The sequence below is a fragment of the Lygodium microphyllum genome, chromosome 12, assembly GCF_053477565.2.
Source record: "Lygodium microphyllum isolate KBCC chromosome 12, Lygodium_microphyllum_v1.1.10, whole genome shotgun sequence".
Taxonomy (NCBI): domain Eukaryota; kingdom Viridiplantae; phylum Streptophyta; class Polypodiopsida; order Schizaeales; family Lygodiaceae; genus Lygodium; species Lygodium microphyllum.
Genome location: NC_141146.1, coordinates 30,064,852 through 30,082,702, shown reverse-complemented (window position 1 = coordinate 30,082,702; position 17,851 = coordinate 30,064,852). Strand labels below are relative to the sequence as shown.

At 47.8% G+C, this 17,851-nt stretch overlaps 1 protein-coding gene and 1 pseudogene across 3 annotated transcripts in view; both read left to right on the top strand.

Annotated features, from left to right (window-relative positions):
* LOC148027593 (uncharacterized) overlaps positions 1-17,851 on the top strand; it is a 177,837-nt gene that overhangs the window by 155,887 nt on the left and 4,099 nt on the right. The window lies entirely within an intron of this gene.
* LOC148027594 (uncharacterized) lies at positions 1,301-3,704 on the top strand (annotated as a pseudogene).

The window sequence follows — 17,851 nt, the reverse complement described above, 5'->3', positions numbered from 1 at the left end:
CAGAGTGGTCATCATGTGGGTACTATGAGAAGTGATTTTGGTGGCGAGTTCACCTCCCACGAGCTTTCCAAGTTTCTACAAGAGCAAGGCATTGCAAGCCATGTCATCTCTAACAACTCCCCCACATAGAATGGAGTCGTAGAGTGTAGGAACCTGATAGTCATAAATATGCCATGCTCTAAGCTGTTTGCAGTAGAGCTCCGTGAGTGCCTTTGGGTTGAGGCTGTTAACACTTCTGTATGTACATCCTTAACTAATGCCGGAGTACGACGGTCCCTAAAAAGACTCCATACGAGCCATTTTTTGATTCTCGGCATGTTATTTCTCACTTCAAACTTTTCGGTAGTTGTGCTTATACACATACTCCTAATGACAAGATAGGAAAGCTCACTCCTCGAGCAGTTCTGTTGATCTTTATGGGCTATTCTTCCGAAGCAAAAGCCTATCCTTTGTTCGATCCTTAGACAAACAAGGTGATCTTTAGGCGAGATGTCATCTTTGATGAGAGAGACATAGTGCAGTCCTCTGAACTAGACTCTTTGTGCTCACCTCCGCTCACATCATTTGAGATCGTGCCTATTGAGTTGGGTCTACTATTTGCTCCTAACCTTCATGCAGATACTTTCGCTCCTAGGCCTCCTCTGCAAGACCCGTTACCTCGCTGGTACCAACGGACCATGCGAAATTCGGAAATCCTTCAGGGTTGCACTCGTACGTCAAACGGACAGGTTCGTACCGTATGGTACGTATCCGTACATATCCATACGGTTTCGTACGAGATTTTAGACGTATTTTGGCCACGTATCCTGTGGGACAAGGCGAGCTATCCAAAGAGTTTCCGGGCAAAACGGGCTAGGGAAAAAGATGCAAACTGGGCATGATTGATCATTTGCGACACACACACACACTCTTGCAAGTCTCTCCTCAACCCTCCCTCTTGTCTCCAAGACTCTAAGGCTGCATCAAGCTCCCATCCCCTCCAAGCTCCCTCTTCCTCTCTCCTCTTCCAATCTTCTCTTAAGTCTTCCTCCCATCCTCTCCCTTTTCAAAGTTCGTTCTTCTTCCAACTTTCCAAGTTTCCCCGATCCCATCCCTCTTCAAGGCTCAAGCATCATCTCACTCTCTCCTCTTCCCCCCATCCCCTCCCTCTTCAAGCATCACCGCCGATCGGAGTGACAAGTCTCGACTCTCTCCTCTTCATTGGGCCTCTGGCCTCGCCTCGACACCATGACATGCAAGAAGCATGAGGCCTTCAACTTGCATGCCATACATGTGGAGAGGGACACAAAGAAGTCCAACTCCCACCATTGGATATGTAAGTATTGCTCGAAGAGCTACACAAGTGATGCGACCCGGCTTCTCCAACATCTTTCCAAGACAGGGGGGCAAGGTGCTCCGTGCAAGTCGATCCTTCAACGCATTGCGGACGAGATTCTCGCTAAGATGAGAGGGGGATCCACTAGAGGAGGAGGTGGCGGATCAGTGGCAACAGCATCTACACCTATGCCTACTCATGAGGAAGCCTCAAATATAGGCCTATCTTCGACGGATGCGGGTGAGGCCTCCACCATTGGCGGTGACGACTCCACATCCGCTTCGGGCTCCGGCATTGGCAAAAGGCAAAGGTTAGAGACTCATGTGGTACCGAAGAGGCAATCCTCTCTGTCTCAAGCTCCCGGTCATACACGTGGATCGGTTGCCTTTCTTAGAGAAAGGCAACGACAAGCCGATGTTGAGATTGCACGCACGGTGATCGAGTGCAATCTTGCATTCAACATCCTAAAGCATGAGCAATGGAAGAAGATGGTGAGAACCATCGCCAATGTGGGCCCATGTGAAGTATGGAGCAGCGTCTCATACAATGATATGAGGACGAAGAAGATTGATGAAGAGAAGGAGAGGATTGATAAAGCCCTTGATCCTACTCGGACCGCATGGACAAAATACGGTTGCTCCATTCTCACCGATGGATGGAGTGACCGTAAGAAACGGGATATCATCAACATACTCGTTTCATGTCCACTTGGCACACATTTTTTGCGGGCCATAGACACTGGCAAGAGGGGAAGAAAAATGACCGGCCCATTCATCTACCGCCACATTCGGCAAGCTATCATTGAGGTACACATTGTCTTTTTAAAGTTGCTTTCATTATTCATGAATCATAATTAGAATTTTCAAGTCATGATTCATCTCTCCCCAAAGCTTTTATAATTTGTGCCATGTATGATGTGCTTGTAGGTGGGCCCGTTGAATGTGGTGCAAGTTGTGACCGACAATGCATTCAATTGTCGGTGCATGGGCCGTTTGCTTGAGGCCGAGTTTCCTTCGATTGTGTGGACTCCATGTGCAAGTCATTGTTTGGACTTACTCATGGAGGACATCGGGAAGCTAAAATGGGTGAAGAAGGTGGTACACAAGGCTATATCTATTGTCACCTTCTTCACGGTGAAGGTGAAGGTGCTTACGATGTATCGCGAGCATAGCAAACTTGAGTTGAAGAAGCCTTCTTCGACTCGGTTTGCTTATATGTGGTTATTGTTGGAGCGGCTTTATGAGGTGCGGTCCGCCCTACGCCAAATCGTGTTATCCACTCTATGGAATGAGTGGGATGAGCATGAGATAGAGGAGGCAAAAGCCATACAACGGCTGTGCCTTGATGAGCAGTTTTGGCAGAAAGTCCGTGCCATTGTGATTGCCGTGACTCCCTTTTATAGGGTGTTGCGCATGACTGATTGTGAGGGGTGCACCATGGGCCTTCTCGTTCACTTCTTCAGATTGGCATTGGTGGAGGTATGGTCTTGCACGTTGATCACAAATTCTCAGCGTGCACACATCATAGAGATAGCAGAGAGAAGATGGGCATGGATGCATAGGCTCATCCATGGTTTTGCAGCATTGGTGCATCCGGCCTACAAGTCGCCGGCGATCATGGATGACAGAGGGCTCCGGTCAGATCAACTTGCATATTTGACTCGTGTGGTCCCCATAGATGACCACAACACAGTCCTAGAGGAGCTTGGATGCTATGCAGATCAGAGAGAACATGTGGCATTTTCTTCTCCCACTTGTTGGAGAAGGGAGTCACTTGTAAAGCCTCTATTTTGGTGGCAAAATATTGGATATGCACTGGAGACTCTTCAGCCCTTGGCCATGAGAGTCCTTGAGTAGGATTGCTCTTCGAGTGCATGTGAGAGAAACTGCGGTGCCTATTTTCTCATTCACACGAAGATTCGCAATCATCTTAGCAGACAACAATTAGAGCGGCTAGTCTAGTGCTACACTAACTTGCGCATGATGAAGGCCATGATGAGTATGGGTAGTCCAAAGCAGGTAAACACCTAAGCATAAAATGATAAGTCAAGTTTAATTTTTAAATTTGTTGGTTTCAACTTGTTACTTTATAGTATTATACTCAACAATTTAGTATTTATAATCTATTATCTTATGTGATTGTGTAGGTGAATGTTGATACATTCATGTTGACGGGCGACACTCTTGCGAATGTACATCAGGAGGTCGATGAGAAGGAGGAGCAGATCTTTGCAGAGCTCTATAGAGAGCTCATAGCAACAGACACCCGTGACACTCGTAGTCAGCGTGCTCGTGGGCGAGGAGTTCGAGTTGCCAGCACAGGGGCATGGTCATTCAGTGCCGTCCGAGATCGACGAGGGGTGGTTCAAGTGGTTTGCAGACATATATGAGGCGGGGCTCTAGTAGCTCTCGTCTAGTCCCTGATGATGACATTCCCCCCCTTGCCTACAGTTAGACCGTCATTGCCTAGGGAGCCATCATTTAATGATGATGGTAACCTTATCATTGAGGACGAGTATGAGAGTCCCTCATCATTCGATGACGAGGAGTCATCTTCAAACTCTCTTGATGAGCACTCAGATGATGATGATGATGATCATGATCATGATTATGATGATGCTGATGATAGTGATGCCTCATGAGTCAACCTAGCCTCTAGGCCTCAGCTCTCTTGAGTCTCACCTTTTTGTATCTACTTAGTACTATCAGTGATGATTGTATCCAGTTTCACTCATTGATGATTGTATGATGTATCCAGTACACTGTACCGTTGCCCTCATGTTTGCTGCTCGCATGTGACTGTGAGGGCTTTTTACCTCATGTATTCAGCATATTTTGTAATGGCACTGCTAGTTTCACTTTAAACATGTGTTCTATTATTTATAGTTTTTTTTTAAATGAAGTTTTTTTTTTCGTACTAATATCGTACCATATCTTATAAAATCTTAAGGTACAATTAGTACCGTATTTTATCATACCGTACCGTATTATACCTTTCGTACCTGACAACTATGATCCTTCCATTGAATTACACTCCAGTGAGCCCCTAGAAGGTTTGCTTGGCTTACCTCTCAGGCTTCATATGCATCGTTGTTTACAATTGATTACATTGCACATTTTGGGCCGGAGAGTTGACAGTGGACAGTTGACAGGAGGCTCTCTTGGACCCTTTGTGGCATGATGCTATGGAGAAGAAATTGGATAGTATTGATCAAAATGGGACTTGGACATTGGTGGATTGTTCTCCTCATAAGCCGATCATTGGGATGAAGTGGATTTTTGGGATTAAACTAAACGTTGATTGTACTTTAGACAAATACAAGGCTCGCCTTCTAGCGTAAGATTTCAGGCAAAAGCACGGCATTGACTATAAAGAAACCTTCGCATCTACTGCTCGGTCAATATAATTTCATCTATTGCTTGCACTTGCCGCTTACCATGGTTGGCTGATCTATCACATGGATGTCAAAAGTGCCTTTTTGAACGGTTATTTGGAGGAGGAAGTCTATGTGGAGTAGCCTCTCAGCTTTTCTTCCGTTGACTAGACTAACAAGGTCTTTTGCTTGTGGAAAGCTCTCTATGGGCTGAAGCAAGCGCCAAGGTCTTGGTATCACAGGACGGACAAGACTTTACGGACTCATGGATACCATTCTACCTCCTACTATTGAAATCTATATGTGCATACCACTTGTGCGGAGGTCAAGTATATCCTACTTTATGTTGATGATATATTACTCACTAGCTTAGATTTTGCAGCTATTGCAGAAATTAAGGTACAGCTTTACTCTACATTTGACATAATAGACTTAGGATTGTTGTGTTATTTCTTGGGGAGAGAGATTGTTAGATCTGAGGGAAGTATCTTTCTGTCACAGTAGAAGTATGCCCTACAACTGGTGGAACAGTATTGCACTAATCAGACACGGCCCATTGCCATGTCTCTCAATACCACTGCCTATTTGCACAAGGATAGCTCAAGTCAATCTTTCGATGCTCATCCCTATCGGTCTGTTGTAGGAAAATTACTCTATTTGATTTAGGCTAGGGAAAATCTTGCATACTCAATTAGTTTGCTTAGCCAGTATTTTAATGCACCTAGAATGTCTCATTGGATCGCTTGTCTTTGTGTGTTAAGATATTTAAGATGTACCTATAATTATGGACTAACTTATGGTCATGGTCTGTACTTGCAAGGGTATACTGATTCTGATTGGATGGGGGATCTTGACACTCGATGTTCCCATGGAGGCTACCTCTACAACTTAGGCATGGCAACCATCTCTTGGGCTAGCCGTAAGCAGGAGAAAGTGGTGGCTTCTGCGGCTGAAGCAGAGTATCAAGCTCTCTTCGATGGTACTATGGAGGCCATCTATCTGAGGAACTTACTGGTCGTACTTTAGTTTCCTTGTGAGTCGCCTACAGTTGTCTACTGCAACAACTAGAGTGTCATTGCCCTTGCAAGCAATCCTCTCATCAACCCTCAAATACTGCACATGGTAGCTCACTACCGCTTCACCAGAGAGAAGGTTGATCTCGGCACCATTTGCCTAGAGTTTGTGCCATCTAGTGACAATTTTGTAGATATTTTGACCAAGGCGGCCGGCTCTACAATATCTTTTCACACGGATTAGCTTGGGTACACCCTCCTCTACTTTTTCCGATTGACGAGAAGAGGATGCTTTCCTCTTACTTCTCCTTCTAGTTTAAAAGGGAGCGATTTCTTTCTCTTGATAGTGACAGTGATTATGCTTATAGTTTTTCACTTTCAGTCACTTATTTATTATATATTATGGACATTTCATAACTTGATACGCATTGTTAGAATGACATGATTGTAAAAGGATCCTTGGGCAAGTGAACAATTCCCTTGTGAGGGCAGTGTCCAAGTAGCATTATTGCATCACATTCTGCATGAGCATGAAAACTTACATCTTCATTTGCATTATCCCTTGCATTGGCACTCATTTTATGTAAATATGCATTTGTGTGTATTATCACGTTTCGGTCACCCTTGGAGTGGTTGACTTTGGATCCACCATACTCCCGGCATTGCACACAAGAATCTCCAAAGGTTTTTTTTTTCTATGCTTGCATGTTGGCTTTGGTTGTCTTGTTTGTTTCTTGTCGTATTGTCTTTTTTGTCCACATATTTTCCATATTATTCACACACACACACACACACACCCTCTTAGAAATCCCTAGGCACTTACCGTAGTGGTGTGTAGGATTATTTTGCTTGTTTTGTGAAGATACTAGAGCTATTTATCCTTAATTTTTAGTACTTTGGGACACAGTGACTCATTGGGACGAACACTTGTTTGAAACCATCACTTAATGCTAAATCTTTTGAACCAATTAAAACAACACCCTTTTTTAAAAAACAACAAAACAAAACAAAAAATGAAAAAAAAACACAAATTCCATTATTGATTCCATCCTCCTTTGCACAACTTGATAGGCCATTGGGCAGTCGACGCGCATCCTTGGTCTAATGCCTTGGTCTCTCTAGGGTGATCACTTGGGCTCCCTAAGATAACCATCGCCTCTGTAGTCATAGTAGATCATTAGGCAACCGACGTGTAGCCTTTGCCCAATGCCCTAGCTGCTTTGGGGTGGGGTACCTTGGGATAAAAGCAGAATCAATATAAAGGGCTTATTTCTTACAACTCAGTTTTAGACGTGAGAGGGGGTGTTGAGCTAAAAAATGCATTAGCCTGACTTAAACAGTCCCAAAACACGCTTCATTAAAAAAGAAACATAAGAAAAGTGATTCTAGAGAGTTATTGTGTCCCACATGAAAAATCCTAATTTGGGTGTCCCAAACTTTCTATAAATAGGCATGAAACTCACCACTCTCCCTCTATCTCGTTTTAACAAGTTTGAGGAGCCATATCTCTACTACCCACATCCTATTCGTAGAGAGCATTGTACCTAGAGCCTTCCATTGCAATCTGCTATCATTTGGTGCTTGATTCGAGCCTCTGTACTTGTCGCCTACCTCCTGGAGCTATGGCCAACATCACAGAATTTGTGTTTGTTGCTGTTAGAACTAGTTGCCATCATCTCTATCTAGTCGCCCATCAATAGGAGCTATCGCCATCATCATTCAGCTTGTGTTTGCAATCAACCACTCTTCTCCAGCTATTGCTATCAGCATCTACACTGCCGCCATTAGTTTCCACGTGTTGCCCAACACAGTCAGCTTGCATGTACTTGTTTTGCACAATCCCCAATTTTCTTTCCTCAGGTATATGCATTTTTAGTCTTTCTCTCTCTTGCACCACCGTCTCCATCAGATCCAACCTTCCCTAGCTACATTTGTTGGTATTCGATACATGGAGGTTGCCTTGCTACATTTCCAGATCCATTCGCAATACGATACACTCCATAGCTTATAACCTTTGCCTTGATATCGGATAGGAAAAAAAAATTGAAGCTCATGCCCGTCACGTGAGCTAATAGCAATTGAGGACAATTGCTATCCCACCCCGAGGGTATGATGCCAGGAGGCATATTCCACGGTGGATTCCGTGAGGTTTTGCGGTGGATTTCATAAAATTATATTATTGCCAGGGCTCATACACAAGGTGGATCCCTTGTGCAAAAAGTCGATGGGGACGCCTGTCCTTTTTGGGTGTCTTGTTAATTTAATATGCAAGTGGGTGATTCCATAGCAAGTGATTCCGAAAAATACATATTTAAATCATGTTGTCACCCTCCTTGTTGGGTTATTATGGCTATGATCTTTTTTTGTGTGTGCCATGATCTTTTAGTCAAAGCATAGCATGAGAGAGAAGATGTAAATATTGAGAAATTAAAAGATCTTATACTTACATAGATCTAAAGACTCTTCATAGTACAATCCAGTTTTCTAAGGGCTCCCTTTAGTGTACATCCATGTCTTTTTTCCTAGATCATTAAAAGTATAATCTTTAAAGATGCTTTATAGTACAATCCCATTTTCTAAAAGCTCCCTTTGAAGTATGTTCATGACTCTTCTTCTACATCTTTTCATTTAAGAAAGTGAGGTGCACAAGTGGTGATGTTGATGTTTTCGTTTAATAATGCATGAAAATGATGACAAACTATTGCCATATAATTGTTTAAATGATTTTTTGTTCTTATTGTAATGTCTCTTAAAGTTTTCTTGGTCATCCTTTTTTCACTACAAATGGAGACCAACCAAGAGAACATTAGGGTTCTTGATATTATAGAGCATGAAGATATAGACATTGGACAGGAGATTCTCACATATTTCGAAGGTGTAGAGTTTGGTCAAGTGAGATTATTCTCTGTTTAACGAAATCTAACGTGACTACTAAGGCTAAGTTCTTCCAGTTTGTGGCTCTCTCGTTGCCACTCATTCCTTATGATCCTATCTTAGGTGATGAAGTTTTAACCTCTTATAATATTGGGATCAAAAATGGGCATGACGTTAGCTTTGGGGCTCTAGCCGAACCTCCTATACTCACCCAAACAACCCCACGACCTCACGGCCAGGAGCGTATAAACACTATGAAACTAATTTATTGAAAGAAGGTATTTGTAGATACAATATCTAAATTGTAGTCCAACGTGATGTCCATCCCGACTCCAAGTAGAGGGAGTACCCAATCATATAGGTGGCTAGCTCCCCCGCCCCCAATGGATTTGGCTGCTTGTCTCCACATACTCCCTCTCTCGCCCCCCGGCTTGCTGGTCCCCTCCAGTTGCTCCCTCTCTTGCAGCAACTTTTCCCCTCAGGTAGCACCGCGATATGATTGGTAATTTTCTCAAAAGGGTCGTGCAATGGAAACCTCTGGTCAGACGCCGATGCACTTAGTGAGTGCCCCCCAGTCAAACACCTTGCTTGGCGTCCTCTCTGAGAAGCAACTCTCTGCACAACGCAAACGTGGAGGCGGTCCTAATGGGCCAAGGGATCTTCATGGCTAGGCTCAGTTCGACAGACACAGCTCGCGAGTTACTTGTCAGTTCACCATATGCATCCACAAAGGGGGTCATATACATGGTCCCTTGGTACAATGGCTTTACTGTGGAGGCATTTGCACTCCACAACAGGTTCCTTCGGCACCCGGTCTCTCTTCTTTTCCCCGGTCTGGTGATAGAGTATCGCTAGTTGGTGGAAGACTTTGGACGGCTCTTTGGCACTGTCCTCCCTGCGTCTTTCGCAGATGTAGTGACAGCAGCAAGAGTCCCAAAGATACGGGTGGCAGTGAAAGAGGTCAAGAATATCCCACAGTTTTGGCTTTTCCGACATGAGACAACTTCAGCTACTAGAGGACGGAGATGTAGAAAACAGGTCTGGGATCACATCCCATCCCTCCTCACAGAGGAGATGGGATGCTCCCTCCTAGCCCCCTTCATAGAGAAGGAACTAAAGGAGGCTTTCCATACACAAGAAGGGCAGAAAATGCCCGAGGAAGGATGGCCTCTCTGAGGCCTTCTTCACTACCTACTGGGAAGTGGTGGACCCCCCTACTGAGGGCCTTCCAGGAGATTTTCACTTCAAGACAGATGCCAGGGAATCTCTCGGCAGGTCTCATCAGTCTTCTCCCCAAAGGGGGAGACCGGCTGGAGCTTTCCCAGTGGAGACCAATCACCTTATTGTAAGTGGCCTATAAGGCACTGGCAAAGATTATTGGTAGGCGACTACGCCCTGTGCTTCGAGACATCATCCATGACACAGAGACAAGCTTTGTCCAGGATAGGAGCATCCTAGACAATGTATTTACCTTCTTTGAGACGACAGAATGGGCTCAGCACAGTGGGCAGAGACTGGCCGTACTACTTCTGGATTTCGAGAAAGCTTATGACAAGGTGGACTACGATTTTCTAGAGGGGACCATGGTAAGGTTGGGATTCCCCAGGTTTGGATCGCGGGGTCTCCACCCTTTACAGATTGGCCACCAGCAAGGATCTCATAGGTGGAAGGCAAGGGGAGGAGTTTCGGTGGGAGAGATTGGTTCCACAGTGCTGCCTCCTGGCCCCATACTTGTTTCTACTCTTTGCAGAGGCGATGTCTCACTTCCTCAGGTCACGTGTGAGCAGATTACGCGGCCTCAGACTTCCAATGAGAGAGAAAACTGAGTTGTTAGACTCAAAGTATGCAGATGATATAGAACTCTACATAGAGGATGATGAGTTGATGCTAGAGAGAGTGAGGCTGGCTCTTGACGTGCTCTGCAGTGGGAGCAAAAATCAACTGGCGAAAGTTGGTTTTCTCATAGACCCAGACTCTAGCACGGAGTGGGGCATCCACGTGGGATTTAGATGGGTGAGTAGAGGGCAAACCGTCCGGTACCTAGGGTTCCAGGTGGGACTCGACATCACTCTTGCCTAGTAGTTTCTTCCTGTCCTTGATTCTATTCGGACGAAACTAACCTACTAGAGCACGGCTCGCCTCTCACTAGCCGGCCGAGCCTTGGTCGTTAACGAGGTCCTCCTAGCAAGAGCGTGGTACATCACCTCGTGTTGCTGCTTCTCCTCATCATGCATAGTGCAACTTCGCTGCCTAGTGTGGAGTTTCCTTTGGTCAGGGTCAGATGGTTCCAGGGATTCCAGGGCCAAGGTGGCGTGGGCGACTATCATACGGCATCGGTCAGAGGGAGGGCTTGGGATCATAGACCCAAAGTATCAGAGTATGGCCCTATTGGGCAAGCTAGTTGTGCGCGGCCTCACATGAGGCGGGCAGACCTGGAAGGTCTTATTGCATTACGGCCTCCAGGACTGTACACTGAGACTTGGCAGTGAGTGGAGGCCGTCCCTGAGATGGATCTTCACGTCAACCCAAATTTACCCCCCCCTCGATCACCTTTCCTACGTAGCTTACTCCGCATGTGGCAAGGCCTTCGTAAGGCCCTAATCCAGAGCCCCCAAGGCTGCCAGGAGGAGATAGACCGTCAGCCGGTGATCTGGAACCCCCAAGTCAAAGATCGGGTAGGGGCACAGATCGGCGAGCGCCCCCACATCCAGTGGGCTGGTTTGGAGACCGGCCCGGCTCGTACCATCAGGACATGGTGAGAGGTGTACAGAATGGCAGACGAGGAGGTGCTGTAGCGAGTATCAAGCTGCTAGAGAGGAGTGGAGTTGAGGAGAAGGGAGATAGATGCAACAATACCTCTGGAGTGGCTTGCTCCCCTGATAGGAGAGCCGATAGAGCCCGGGGAGGTATGGGCAACTAGGTTTTCACCAGCAGGCATCCCCCTACGGGTGGCAAGTAGAGTGGGCAGCACCCCGCAAGGGACTTTCTTCGCCATTCAGGAGTGGGGCCGTCTGGCCCTTGACAGAGGGTAGTAGGATGAGGGGATAGCCGCCCTTTTGTGGAGGAGGATTCAGGTGGTGGGTCTTCAAGGGAAGACATGGCAACTGGACCCCTATGTTTTATGGAAGGAGCTCAGGGAGTGGCTCCTTTGGATTAGGGAGGGCAGACCACTTGATGAGCTGGAGTGGGATCGAAGAGAGTGGCTATGGCCGGCCACTGCGGTAGCCAAGAAGCCATCTAGGTTTCTAGAGTACACTGCCAGGATTAGCAGACACGTACTGATGCAGGAGGATATGGATTGGGCGCTGTCACATAGCAGGCACTAGGCAGAGCACAACATCACGGAGCCTTTCCAACAAACCTTCTGGCGCCACCTATGGGATAGTTGGAGGTCAAGGAGGGTGTCGTATTTCTTATGGCTGGTGGCACATGGATGCTTGGCGGTGGGATGTTGGCTTGCCCAGATGTAGAAGGAGGGAGGTTGTAAGCGCTGCACACAGCAGCCTCGGGAAACCCGAAAGCACTGCCTTTGGTCATGTGAGGAGGCGCAGCGCGTGTGGAGAGGAGTATGCTGCATCCTTCGCCGTATAGCACCCAGCCTTGGATATATCTCATGGGAAGCTTTCTGTTGGCAAGCAGTCAGCCAGGGCCGTCACCTTCTGTATGAGGCCAGGATGCAAGACACAATATTCATTATAACACCATATTGGGAAATATGGAAATTTCACATAAGTTTGGGACACGTAGTCAAATCTTTGGATTTGTCATAACTTGAACACTATAACTTCAAATTGAGCACTTTATAGCTCAATAGATTCCATTTTTCAAGCACTTTCCAATGATAGGTCATATCATATGGGTTTGAGAAACTTATAAGCATGTTATCCGTACGTCACCTTTTTAGTATTCAAAAAATGGGAATTGAGAGATTCCCAAATTCACTAATATTGTGTTTTATCGAGGGAGGATCGTGTTGCATAATGGTCGTTTTAGAGGCTCTACCCATCTGCCAAGTACTGGAGCCCACAACAGACCGCTTGGAGGTATGGGAGATCATAGGGAGTCTTATTGGATGGCATATCTGGAAGGCATGGTGTCAAGAGGCTTTCGGCGGAGAGAGACTTTCAGTATAGGCGACCTTAGCAGAGCTATGGACCTCCATCATCCACTCCCTCCGCGGCCGATGGGACCAGGTGCAGGGCAAGTCCAGGGCTGGTCAAGAGCTCCGTTGTCATTTCACGTGTACTTGGGGCGGCCAGGACCTGTTCTTTGTGATGCAGGTAAGCAGCCCCAGTTGGCGATACCCCCCCCCCCCCCCCAATGGCTTCTTGCCCCCATCCCCCCGACACTGCCGTGAGAGGCTTGTATACATGTAGTTGTGACTTTGCATCAGCTCCAGCTAGTTTGTTGAGCATGAGCACCCCGTTGTAATGAGTTTTTTTTAGTAATATAATCAGCCACATTTTACTTGAAAAAAAAAAAAAACCCTTTGTCTTGATCCCAAAGATAGGAGAGTTCGAGGTTCAGTATTCACTGCATAGTGTATTTGCTACATGAGCATTGTATATTCAATATTTATTCACTTTATTATTCATTGTGTTCACTATCTCTAAGTTATTGCAACCCTAACCCTAACTGTATTCTGTGTTTATCAGTTTGTGCTTTGTCATACGATTGGTTGTGTTTTTTGCATTTAGAGCATTTCTTCACAAAGGCCTCTTTAGAGACTACACCAAGTCTCTAGGGAGTTGTTTTGTGAGAGATCCATTTCATAGACATCTAGGAATGTCCGTGTCTTTAAATAAGCCATTAGAGTGGCAAGGAGAGAATCCAAATGAGCAAGATCACATTGATGCTAGTGGCAACTCAACATTGGACTACCCAATGTATCTTACTGCCTTTTCTTGTGGAATTCTACAGGAGACTGAATGATAGTTTTAGACCCTGAAAGGTTTCACTCTTGTTGTAGTAATTAGCACACAAGAGTCTAGCAATTGATACTTGGCCTAGTTATGGCAAAGACCCTATCCCTTATGCTAGATGTGGAGATCTTGATGAGAGATGTAGGGAATTTGTATTTGGAATTATCCTAGGACGTAGGAGATATGGAGAAGGGCCCTTAGGATGGTGTTTCATGGTACAATAGAGTGTATGATTGTGACATAGGGGATGGTTGTGTGGATCATGGATAGATGCCCAAAATGAGGATATGATGATGTATAGGGGAGTCGTGTCTATCTTGTCTTGGGACAGCCCTTGAGCAAGATGCCATGCTAGGTTTTTCATAGACACCGAGGTCTCTCTCCACCGACAGCCTCCTGACATTGCGCTTCTAGATATGCCATCCAATGAGACTTCCTATGATCTTCCATACCTCCGAGCGGTCTGTTGTGGGCTCCAGTACCTAGCAGATGGGTAGAGCCTCCAAACTGACCACTACGCACAACCCTGCCTCGATAATGAATATCGTATCTTGCATCCTCGCCTCATACAAAAGGTGACGGCCCTGGCTGACTGCCTGCCAACAGAAAGCTCCCCATGAGATACATCCAAGGCTGGGTGCTATACGACGAAGGATGTGGCATGCTTCTCTCCACACGAGCTGCACCTCCTCACTGATCAAAGGTAGTGCTTTGGGGTTTCCAGAGGCTACTCTGTGTGCAGCACTTACAACCTCCCTCTTGCATCTGGGCAAGCCAACTTCCCACCGCCAAGCCTCCATGTGCCACCAGCCATAAGAAGTACGACACCCTCCTCGGCCTCCAGCTATCCCATAGGCGGCACCAGAAGGTCCATCGAAAGGGCTCCGTGATGCTGTGCTCTGCCCAGTGCTTACTACGTGACGGCACCTAGTCCATATCCTCCTGCTTCAGTACATGTCTACCAATCCTGGCAGTGTACTCTAGAAACCTAGGTGGCTTCTTGGCGACCAGAGAGGCCGGCCATAGCCACTCTCCTGGATCCCACTCCAGCTCATCAAGTGGTCTGCCCTCCCAGATCCAAATGCGCCACTCCCTAAGCTCCTTCCAAAAAACATAGGGGTCCAGTCGCCATGTCTTCCCTTGAAGGCCCACCACCCAAATCCTCCTCCATGAAAGAGTGGCAATCCCCTCATCTTGCTGCACTCTTTCAAGGGCCAGACGTCCCCCCTCCTAAACGACGAAGAAAGTCCCCTGTGGGGCACCACCCACTCTACCTGCCACCTGAAGGGGGATGCCTGCTAGTGAAAACCTAGCTGCCCATATCTCCCCGGGCTCTATCGGCTCTCGTATCGGGGAAGCAAGCCACTCCAAAGGTATTCCTACGTCTATCTCCCTTCTCCTCAACTCCACTCCTCTTTGGCAGCCTGATACTCGTTGCAACACCTCCTTGTCTACCATCCTGTACACCTCCCACCATGTCTTGATGGTACGAGTTGGGCCGGCCTCCCACCCAGCCCTTTGGATGTGGGGGCATTCACCTATCTGTGCCCCTTCCCGATCTTTGACCTCGGGGTTCCAGATCATCAGCTGACGGTCTATTTCCTCCTGGCAACCTGGGGGACTCTGGATTAGGGCCTTTCGGAGGCCCTGCCACACGTGAAGTAAGTTGCGAAGGAAGGGGATCTGGGAGGGGTGGTCTAGGCAAAGGTAAAGATCCATCTCAGGGGTGGCCTCCACTCACCGCCAAGCCTCGGTCTACAGTCGTGAAGGCCCTCCTGCAGTAAAACCTTCACAGTTTGCCCGCCTGGTGTGAGACCACAGACAACTAGCTTGGCCAAGAGGGCCATACTCGGATACTCTAGGTCTATGATCCCAGGCCCTCCCTCTGACCTATGTCATATGATGGTCGCCCATGCCATCTCGGCCCTAGAATTCCTGGAACCATCAGACCTTTACCAAAGGAAATTCCGCACTAGGTGGCGAAGCTGCACTATGGACGATGAGGAAAAGCACCAACACAAGGCAATATACCAGGCGGTCACTAGGAGGACTTGGTTAACCACGAGGGCTCGTCCGGCTAGTGAGAGGCCAACCGTGCTCCAGTAGGTCAGTTTCCTCCAAATAGAATCAAGGACAAGAAGAAACTGTTGGGCAGGAGTGATGTCGAGTCCCACCTAGAACCCTAGGTACCGGAGGGTTTGCCCTCTGCTCACCCATCCAAATCCCAGGTGGACACCCCACTCCACGCTAGAGTCCAGGTCTGTGAGAAAACCAACCGACTTTCGCCAGTTGATTTTCGCTCCCACTGCAGAGCAAAACACATCAAGAGCCAACGTCACTCTCTCCAGCATCAAGTCATCGTCCTCTATATAGACGGTTGTATCATCTACGTACTTTGAGTCTAGCAACTCGGTCTCCTCTCTCACTGGAAGTCAGAGGCTGTGTAATCTACTCACACGTGACCTGAGGAAGCGAGACATCGCCTCTGCGAACAGTAGAAACATGTATGGGGCCAGGGGGCAGCCCTGTCGAATCGATCTCTCTAGCCGAAACTTCTCCCCTCGCCTTCCGCCTATGAGAACCCTGCTGGTGGCCGATCTATACAGGGCGGAGGCCCCACGAATCCAAGCCTGGGGGATTCCCAACCTCATCATGGTTAGGAAATCCCAATCCACCCTGTCATAAGCTTTCTCGAAATCCAAGAGTAGTACGGCCAGTCTCTGCCCACTGTGCTGAGCCCGCTCAGTCGCCTCAAAGAAGGTAAATACATTGTCTAGGATGCTCCTATCCTGGACAAAGCTTGTCTGTGTGTCGTGGATGATGTCTGGAAGCACGAGGTGTAGTCGCCTACCAATCACCTTTGCTAGTGCCTTATAGGCCACTGACAACAAGGTGATCGGTCTCCACTGGGAAAGCTCCAGTTGGTCTTCCCCTTTGGGGAGAAGACTGATGAGGCCTACCGAGAGACTCCCTGGCATCTGTCGTGAAGTGAAAATCTCCTGGAAGGCCCTCAGTAGGGGGTCCTTCACCACTTCCCAATATGTAGTGAAGAAGGCCTTAGAGAGACTATCCTCCCCCGGGCATTTCTGCCCTTCTTGTGATGGAAAGCCTCCTCTAGGTCCTTCCATATTGATCCCGAAGGTTGCGTATCTGCTCTCCTGCGGTGCGGGGCTGGTGCACTTGGAAGAACTCCCTACACATCGTGTCCCCCTTCCGCGCCCAGACAGCTGCTAAGGTTCGGAATGAGAACTCTGAGCGCCTGTCTTCTAGGCAAGCAATGCCTACTCACGTGCACACCTCCTGCCCATGGAGGGTGGGATCCCCTAGTGCCTCCTGCAGTAATCTCTGCGTGGCTGCAGGGTCCCGCCGAAGTGCTCTCTCTTCCTCCCAGCACTGTTGCGTGATCTGTATGGCTGCCTCTTGGCAGATTCTGCTCGACTCTACTAGAACCTCTGCAACCTCCTCTGCTATCCGGTCCCTTTAGTCCCACTCTCTGGTCCAAATCTGCTCTATTTGTCTCGCCACCTCCTCCCTCCTATAGATCGAGTCAGGGATTCGACAGGATCGTGTGTCTAGGGTGGATGCTGGGGGGTCAAGCGTTAGGAGAACCGGGCAATGATCGGACAATGTGGTGTGTGCCAACTGCTCAATCTGGCCTCCACGAGAGCCTCCCCACTCTCCCACATAAAACCTATCCAGCCGCTTCAGCAGGACTCCACCTAGCCGCCTGTATCCCCAAGAGAAATCCAACGACCTCTCCCTCCTGTGGAAGGCAGGGTCTCTCCAAGCATCACGTGCTCCGACTGCAAGCAAAAAGACCTCCCATGCCTCTTGCTTTTTCCCAGCCATGCCCTCATAGTTTCTGCATCTACCCTGCTGGTCCTCCAAAGCCTCCAGGTTGTTGAAATCTCCTCCAACGATCGAGGAGTCCACCTCTAGGAGTCCATCTACGATCTCCACCCAGAACCTGCTATGTGCCCTAACCTCCGTAGGGGCATAGACATTGAGGACTCCAATGCATGAATGCCCAATATCCAATCTAATCCATAGAACCCTTCCTGCCACTATCGTCCCGTGGTCTCGTACACACGCGGTGAGACTTGGGCCAATAGAGATGCATACGCCTCCACTCCTACCGTGGGCACCTATGGCGTGCTCCCAGTAGGTGTGCGAGCTGCCTGGAAGCACCTTTCCAACCCGCTGGACCTGGGTGGGGGTGAGCTTGTGCTCCTGCAGAAGCAAGATGTCGATCCGTCTGGCAAGGGCAGGCTGCAGCTCCTGCCGAACAATCAACTTCCTGGAACCACGTGCCCCACTATAGTGAAGACTATTCACACTCCAGGATGCAAGGTGT